Here is a 9,370-nt window from a genome sequence, read left to right on the forward strand (position 1 = left end):
GATAGGATTTTGACTAGAATAGAACGGCAGGAATTCAGACGTCAGAATAGGCTGTGTTTTTACTGTGGTGATTCGGCTCATGTTATCTCTGATTGCCCTAAGCGTACTAAGAGAGTCGCTAGGTCTGTTACCATTAGTACTATACAGCCTAAATTTCTCTTATCTGTGACCCTGATTTGCTCATTGTCCTTTTCTGTCATGGCATTTGTGGATTCAGGCGCTGCCCTGAACTTAATGGACTTAGAATTCGCCAGGCGCTGTGGTTTTTCCTTGCAGCCTTTGCAGAGCCCTATTCCTTTGAGGGGCATTGATGCTACACCCTTGGCCAAGGATAAACCTCAGTACTGGACACAGATGACTATGTACATGGCTCCTGCACATCAGGAAGATTGCCGTTTTCTGGTGTTGCATAACCTGCATGATGTTGTTGTGCTGGGATTTCCATGGTTACAGGAACATAATCCGGTGCTGGATTGGAAAACTATGTCTGTGACTAGTTGGGGTTGTCAAGGGGTACATAGTGACGTTCCTTTGATGTCAATGTCCCTGAGTTTTTGTCGGATTTCCAGGATGTATTTGATGAGCCCAAGTCCAGTTCCCTTCCTCCACATAGGGACTGTGATTGTGCTATTAGCTTGATTCCTGGTTGTAAGTTCCCTAAGGGCCGACTTTTCAATCTGTCTGTGCCAGAGCATGCCGCTATGCGGAGCTATGTTAAGGAATCTTTGGAGAAAGGGCATATTCGGCCCTCTTCGTCACCATTGGGAGCGGGTTTCTTTTTTGTTGCTAAGAAAAATGGCTCCTTGAGACCCTGTATTGATTATCGTCTTCTTAATAAGATCACGGTCATTTTCCAATACCCCTTGCCTTTGCTTACTGATTTGTTTGCTCAGATTAAGGGGGCTAGTTGGTTTACTAAGATTGACCTCCGAGGGGCATATAATCTTGTTCGTATTAAACAGGGTGACGAATGGAAAACTGCATTTAATACGCCCGAAGGCCATTTTGAATACCTTGTGATGCCATTTGGGCTCTCTAATGCTCCATCTGTATTCCAGTCTTTAATGCATGATATTTTCCGCAATTATCTTGATAAATTCATGGTCGTATATTTGGATGATATTTTGATTTTTTCCAATGATTGGGAGTCTCATGTGAAGCAGGTCAGGATGGTGTTCCAGATCCTTCGTGATAATGCTTTATTTGTGAAGGGGTCTAAGTGCCTATTCGGAGTTCAGAAGGTCTCTTTTTTGGGTTTTGTTTTTTTCTCCCTCGTCTATAGAAATGGATCCTGTTAAGGTCCAAGCTATTCATGACTGGATCCAACCCACATCTGTGAAGGGTCTTCAAACTTTTTTGGGCTTTGCTAATTTCTATCGCCGTTTCATTGCCAACTTTTCCAGTGTGGTTAAGCCCCTTACTGATTTGACAAAGAAAGGCGCTGATGTGACGAATTGGTCCTCTGAGGTTGTTGAAGCCTTTCAGGAGCTTAAACGCCGATTTACTTCTGCCCCTGTGTTGCGTCAACCGGATGTTTCTCTTCCTTTTCAGGTTGAGGTCGACGCTTCTGAGATTGGGGCAGGGGCCGTCTTGTCTCAGAGGGAGTCTGATGGTTCTTTGATGAAACCGTGTGCTTTTTTTTCCAGAAAGTTTTCGCCTGCGGAACGCAATTATGATGTCGGCAATCGGGAGTTGTTGGCTATGAAGTGGGCGTTTGAGGAGTGGCGACATTGGCTTGAGGGAGCTAAACACAGTGTTGTGGTCCTGACCGATCATAAGAATCTGATTTACCTCGAGTCGGCCAAGCGGCTGAATCCTAGACAGGCTCGATGGTCCCTGTTTTTCTCCCGTTTTGATTTTGTGGTCTCGTATCTTCCGGGATCTAAGAATGTTAAGGCTGATGCCCTCTCTAGGAGTTTTTCGCCTGATTCTCCTGGAGTCCTTGAGCCGGTTGGCTTTCTTAAGGAGGGGGTGATTCTTTCTGCTATCTCCCCTGATTTGCGCCGGGTGCTTCAGGAATTTCAGGCTGATAGGCCTGACCGCTGTCCAGTGGGGAAGCTGTTTGTTCCTGATAGATGGACAAGTAAGGTAATTTCTGAGGTTCATTGTTCAGTGTTGGCTGGTCATCCTGGGATTTTTGGTACCAGAGATTTGGTTGCTAGGTCCTTTTGGTGGCCTTCCTTGTCTCGCGATGTGCGTGCTTTTGTGCAGTCCTGTGGGACTTGCGCCCGGGCCAAGCCTTGCTGTTCCCGCGCTAGTGGGTTGCTTTTGCCTTTGCCGGTCCCTGAGAGGCCCTGGACGCATATTTCCATGGATTTTATTTCGGATCTTCCTGTTTCCCAGAAGATGTCTGTTATCTGGATTGTTTGTGACCGGTTCTCTAAAATGGTCCATTTGGTACCTTTGCCTAAGTTGCCTTCCTCCTCAGATCTGGTTCCATTGTTTTTTCAGCATGTGGTTCGTTTGCATGGCATTCCGGAGAATATTGTGTCTGACAGAGGTTCTCAGTTTGTCTCTAGATTTTGGCGGGCCTTTTGTGATAGGATGGGCATTGATTTGTCTTTTTCTTCGGCGTTTCATCCTCAGACTAATGGCCAAACTGAGCGAACTAATCAAACCTTGGAGACCTATTTGAGATGCTTTGTGTCTGCTGATCAGGATGATTGGGTGTCTTTCTTGCCGTTGGCCGAGTTTGCCCTTAATAATCGGGCTAGTTCGGCTACTTTGGTTTCACCTTTCTTTTGTAATTTTGGTTTTCATCCTCGTTTTTCTTCTGGGCAGGTTGAGCCTTCTGATTGTCCTGGTGTTGATTCTGTGGTGGACAGGCTGCAGCAGATTTGGACTCATGTGGTGGACAATTTGACGTTGTCTCAGGAAAGGGCTCAACGTTTTGCTAACCGCCGTCGGCGTGTTGGTCCCCGGCTTCGTGTGGGGGATTTGGTTTGGTTGTCTTCTCGTCATGTTCCTATGAAGGTTTCTTCTCCTAAGTTTAAGCCTCGGTTTATTGGTCTTATAAAATTTCTGAAATTATTAATCCGGTCTCTTTTCGTTTGGCTCTTCCAGCCTCTTTTGCCATTCATAATGTTTTCCATAGATCTTTGTTGCGGAGATATGTGGTGCCCGTTGTTCCCTCGGTTGACCCTCCTGCCCCGGTGTTAGTTGAGGGAGAGTTGGAATATGAGGTTGAGAAGATTTTGGATTCTCGTTTTTCGAGGCGGAGGCTCCAGTATCTTGTCAAGTGGAAGGGTTATGGCCAGGAGGATAATTCTTGGGTTGTTGCCTCCGATGTCCATGCTACCGATTTGGTTCGTGCTTTTCACTTGGCTCGTCCTGATCGGCCGGGGGGCTCTGGTGAGGGTTCGGTGACCCCTCCTCAAGCAGGGGGTACTGTTGTGAATTCCGTTCTTGGGCTCCCTCCGGTGGTTGTAAATGGCACTTTTGTGAATTCTGGCCTTGGGCTCCCTCTGGTGGTTTTGAGTGGAACTGCTGCTCCTTGGGTTTAGCTTTAGCAGCTGCTTTCACTAATCGTCTCTCCTGGCTCTGCTATTTAACCTGGCTCTAGTCTTCAGCCTATGCCACTTGTCAATGTTTTCTGGCTGGATTCACATCTCTGCTTGGATTCTCCTGGTTTCCTGACCAGTTCTGCAAAGATAAGTTCTGGCTTTGCTCATTTCAGTCCACATGTTGTGGACTTATTGTTCTGTGTATTCTATTTTTGTCCAGCTTGTCATTATGGATTTTTTCTGTTAGCTGGAAGCTCTGGGAAGCAGATTTACCCTCCACACCTTTAGTCAGGTGTGCAGATTTTGTAAACTCTGTGTGGATTGTTTTGTAGTTTTTATACTGACCGCACAGTATCCTTTCCTGTCCTATCTATCAAGCTAGACTGGCCTCCTATGCTAAAATCTGATTTCATCTCTGCGTGTGTTATTTTCCCCTCCTCTCACCGTCAATATTTGTGGGGGGCTATCTTTCCTTTGGGGATTTTCTCTGAGGCAAGATAGGTTTCCTGTTTCCATCTTTAGGGGAAGTTAGATCTTAGGCTGTGCCGAGGGGTCTAGGGAGCGTCAGGTACCCCCCACGGCTATTTCTAGTTGCGCTGCTAGGTTCAGGGTCTGCGGTCAGTACAGATACCACCTCCTTCAGAGCTTGTCTCATGTTGTTCCTAAACCACCAAATCATAACAGTACAAGTGGCCAAAAATGAATTAAATGTATCTCAAAAGAAGGAAAAGAAAGTTCTGAACCATTTTTTTTTCTGTGCTCTGGTTTGCCTCTTTTTTCCTCTTGATATCTGGGTGGTGCAGGATATATGCTCTGGCATGGATGCTCAGGGTTTGTTTTCTCGTGTGGATCAACTGGCTGCAAGAGTACAGAGTATCCAGGACTATGTTGTCCAGACTCCGGCTTTAGAGCCCAGAATTCCTACTCCGGATTTGTTCTTTGGGGACGGATCCAAGTTTTTGAACTTTAAAAATAACTGCAAATTGTTTTTTGCTTTGAAACCCCGTTCTTCAGGTGATCCCATTCAGCAGGTGAAAATCATCATATCCTTGCTGCGTGGTGATCCGCATGTTGTGAATTCTGTGATCTAGCTCCCTCCTGTGGTCACGAGTGGTACTGCGGCTTCTGAGTTTCCTTCCTCAGGTGATGAGGTTAAGGTTCAGGGTCTGCGGTCAGTACAGATACCACCTCCTTCAGAGCTTGTCTCATGTTGTTCCTAAACCACCAAATCATAACAGCATCCCATCTCAATTCCAGTCAATTTTGCATTGAAAAGTCAAATGGCGCTCCTTCCCTTCCGAGCTCTGCCAAGCGCCCAAACAGTAGTTTAACCCCACATATGGGGTACCAGCGTACTCAGGATAAATTGTACAACAACTTTTGGGGTTCAATTTCTTCTCTTACCCTTGGGAAAATAAAAAATTGGGGGTGAAAAATTATTTTTGTGAAAAAATGATTTTTTATTTTTACAGCTCTGCATTATAAACTTCTGTGAATCACTTAATGGGTCAAAGTGCTCACCACACATCTAGATAAGTCCTTAGGGGGTCTACTTTCCAAAATGGTGTCACTTGTGGGGGGTTTCAATGCTTAGGCACATCAGTGGATGTCACGCTCACGCCCTGACTGGTGGGCGTGAGCTCGGGGGGTTTGTGGCCCCACTGTGCCACAAACCAGACTACCCTGGAAGGGGCGTGACTATGACAGCTGCCTGGGTTTTCACTGGAGCCTCTGATGGTGAGGACAGGCTTGTGCAGCAGGCAGCTGCCAGGTGCTACTCCAGGGTGGTGTCTGGCTGTGGCTGCTGATCCCACTTGGGAGACAGGAACACCAGGATTGGTGCGGGCATTAGGCAGGACTGGCAGAAGAGCACGGCTGGAACACAGACGAGTAGGCTGGCACGGCTGAGACAGGGCTGGCAGAGACACGGCAGAGAACTCAGGGCTGGCAGAGACACGGCAGGAAACAGGACTGGCTAGGACAGCAGGAACACAGGACTGGAAGGCAGGGCAGGAACGGCAGGACTGGCAGGAACACAGGATTGGGAAGCACTGCAGAGAACACAGGACTGGAAGGCAGGGCAGGAACGGCAGGACTGGCAGGAACACAGGATACACAGGAATGGTTGATGTGGTGTATGAATCAGGCTGCACTCAGATGACACCCGAGTGCAGTCCTATTGTGAGAGTGATGAAGGAACAGGTAGGGACCTGTACACACAGAAGATGCAGGTACGGAAACAAGCCAGAAGGAAAGGAGAATGAAGGAACAGGTAGGGACCTGTTCACACAGGAGGTGCAGGAAAGGAAACAAGCAGAAAGGAATGAGGTATGAAGAAACAGGTAGGGACCTGTTCACACAGGAGGACCAAGTAACAAGTAGAAGGTGGAACTAAGAAAAGAGAAGGAGAAGGCAGAGCCAAGGGCGGAGACGCTGGAGGCGGAGCCAAGAGCGGAGATGCTGGAGGCGGAGCCAAGAGCGGAGACGCTGGAGGCGGAGCCAAGAGCGGAGATGCTGGAGGCGGAGCCAAGAGCAGAGACGGAGCCAAGTGCAGAAACACAGGAGGCGGAGCCAGATAGTACCGCAAAGAGCGGAGCCAGATAGAACCGCAAAAAGCGGAGCCACGGAGCAAAGCCAGAGAGTGCGAAGCAAAGTCTGAGTGCAGAGCCGCAAGAGTGCGGAGTGTAAGCAAACAGAAAACACAAGGAAAGAAAGCAGGGAAGGAAGCCACAGACAAGGAGACCGAGAAAAGACAAAGTACAGACAAGGCAATAGAACAAGACACAGGGACAAAGACACAGGGACCAGGATATTCTGCCTCCTGGAGGGCGGACTACAAGAACAAGGCAAAAGCACAGAGAAAAGCTCAGAGGGAGTAACTCAGAGCAAGGCCAGGCAAACTCAGCAGCTAAACACTAACTGAGCTAACACATTGCACAGGCCCAGACCACAGGGTGGAGCTGCACTATATACAGGAGGCCTCTTGGTAATTGGTCAGGAACTGATTGGACAGGTGCACCTGATTCCTATAAGAACCAGAGAGTTCAGGCGCCGGCCCCTTATACACATAGCCATGAGGCATGCACAGAGCAAAGACACAGAACATGGAGCTGGCATTAAAGAGAAAGCACATCATGGCCTGGAGCAGTGGGTAAGATTGTGTGAGAGATGTGAGGCCATGCTGTGATGCCAGCAGAGTTGTTACAGTGGATCTCCAAACGCAACATGGCATCCCATCTCAATTCCAGTCAATTTTGCATTGAAAAGTCAAATGGCGCTCCTTCGCTTCCGAGCTCTGCCATGCGCCCAAACAGTGGTTTACCCCCACATATGGGGTATCTCGGCGTACTCAGGATAAATTGTTCAACAGCTTTTGGGGTCCATTTTCTCCTGTTACCCTTGGTAAAATAAAACAAATTGGAGCTGAAGTAAAATGTTCTTTTTTATTTAAACGTTCCAAAAATTCCTGTGAAAAACCTGAAGGGTTAATAAACTTCTTGAATGTGGTTTTGAGCACCTTGAGGGGTGCAGTTTTTTGAATGGTGTCACACTTGGTTATATTCTATCATATAGACCCATCAAAATGACTTTAAATCAGATGTGGTCCCTAAAAAAAATGGCGTTGTAAAAATGAGAAATTTCTGGTCAACTTTTAACCCTTATAACTCGGTAACAAAAAAAATTCCAAAAATTGTGCTGATGTAAAGTAGACATGTGGGAAATGTTACTTATTAAGTATTGTGTGTGACATATCTCTGTGATTTAATTGCATAAAAATTCAAAGTTGGAAAATTGCAAAATTTTCAAAATTTTCGCCAAATTTCCATTTTTTCACAAATAAACGCAGGTAAAATCAAAGAAATTTTACCACTATCATGAAGTACAATATGTCACAAGAAAACAGTGTCAGAATCACCAGGATCCGTTGAAGCGTTCCAGAGTTATAACCTCATAAAGGGACAGTGGTCAGAATTGTAAAAATTGGCCTGGTCATTAACGTGCAAGCCACCTTTGGGGGTAAAGGGGTTAAGGGCTTAATATGTTAGTATTATATTTAATTATTTGGAATATTAGTTTATTAATGTTATTATTAATAATATTTAAATATTATTAATACTGTATTAACCCCTTAACAACCAGAGGTATTTTTGGTTTTGCGTTTTTCGTTTTTCGCTCCGCTTCTTCCCAGAGCCATAACTTTTTTATTTTTCTGTCAATATGGCCATGTGAGGGCTTATTTTTTGCGGGAAGAGTTGTACTTTTGAACAACTCCATTGGTTTGTCATGTACTAAAAAATGGGGGGAAAAATCCAAGTGCGGTGAAATTGCAAAAAAGTGCAATCCCACACTTGTTTTTTGTTTGGCTTTTTTGCTAGGTGGACTAAATGCGAAAACTGACCTGCCATTATGATTCTCCAGGTCATTGCGAGTTCAGAGACACCAAACCTGTCTAGAGTCTTTTTTATCTTAGTGGTGAAAAAAAATTCCAAACTTTGTTAAAATAAAATTGTGCCATATTCCAATACCCGTAGCATTTTTGTAATCTCAGGTTGGATGAGGGCTTATTTTTGCGTGCCGAGCTGATGTTTTTTATGATACAATTTTGGTGCAGATACGTTCTTTTGATCGCCCATTATTGCATTTGAATGCAATGTTGCGACGATCAAAAAAAACGCTTAGCGATCAGGTTAATCGTTTTCTTTTATTGATACATTGGGCAATTCTGAACTCGGCGATACCAAATATGTGTAGGTTTGATTTTATTTTTATTGTTTTAATTTGCATGGGGCAAAACGGGGGTGATTTTAACTTTTATATTTTTTTTATATTTTTAAAAACATTTTTTTTACTTTTGGCACAGTAGCCTAGAAGCTGCAGTAACCCGATCGGTTCAACTACATACAGGTGATGATCAGTTCGCCTGTGTGTAGCTGAATTACTCACTTGCTATGTGAGCCAACCACTGGGCAGTGCTCACAGCAGGCCAGCAATGACAATCATAGAGGTGTCCAGGAAACCACTGGTTGTCATGCCAACCCACCGGTCACCCGCAATCACGTGACGGGGGTCCTCGGTGGGTGGATTTCCAGCGCGATATATACAGTGAGGGGGCATTATACTGTGTATAAGAGAGCATCACACTGTGTATAGGGAGCTGTACAGGGGGGGAGACTCGGGACTTTATTAAATGTAAAGTGGGCACTTATTGTTATAGGGGAACTCAGGTTACGGTGACTATCAAAGGGGCACACAGGGCATTATTACTTTCTAGGGGGAAAAATATGGGCATTGTTTTCTAGGAGACTTGCACCTGGCAATACTATATTATAGAGAGTTGCTTTAGAATTTAGAGGGCACAGAGAACCACACAGCAGGTGCAGTAATAGAGTGGTCACATACGGCAGCAGTGGCTTAGTATTGGGGTATCAGGTGCACTAATAGGGACAAATACGGCAGCAGCGGCTCAGTATTGGGGTATCAGGGGCAATAATAGGGTCACATGCGGCAGCCGCGGCTCAGTATTGGGGTATCAGGTGCAGTAATAAGGACACATACGGCAGCCGCGGCTCAGTATTGGGGTATCAGGTGCAGTAATAGGGACACATACGGCCGCAGAGGCTCAGTATTGGGGTATCAGGTCGAGTAATAGGGACACATACGGCAGCAGCGGATCAGTATTGGGGTATCAGGTGGAGTAATAGGGACACATACGGCAGCAGCGGATTAGTATTGGGGTATCAGGGGCAGTAATAGGGACACATACGGCAGCAGAGGCTCAGTATTGGGGTATCAGGGGCAGTAATAGGGACACATACGGCAGCAGAGGCTCAGTATTGGGGTATCAGGGGCAGTAATAGGGACACATA

This window comes from Ranitomeya imitator, chromosome 4 (genome assembly GCF_032444005.1).
Source record: "Ranitomeya imitator isolate aRanImi1 chromosome 4, aRanImi1.pri, whole genome shotgun sequence".
NCBI classification, from domain to species: Eukaryota; Metazoa; Chordata; class Amphibia; order Anura; family Dendrobatidae; genus Ranitomeya; species Ranitomeya imitator.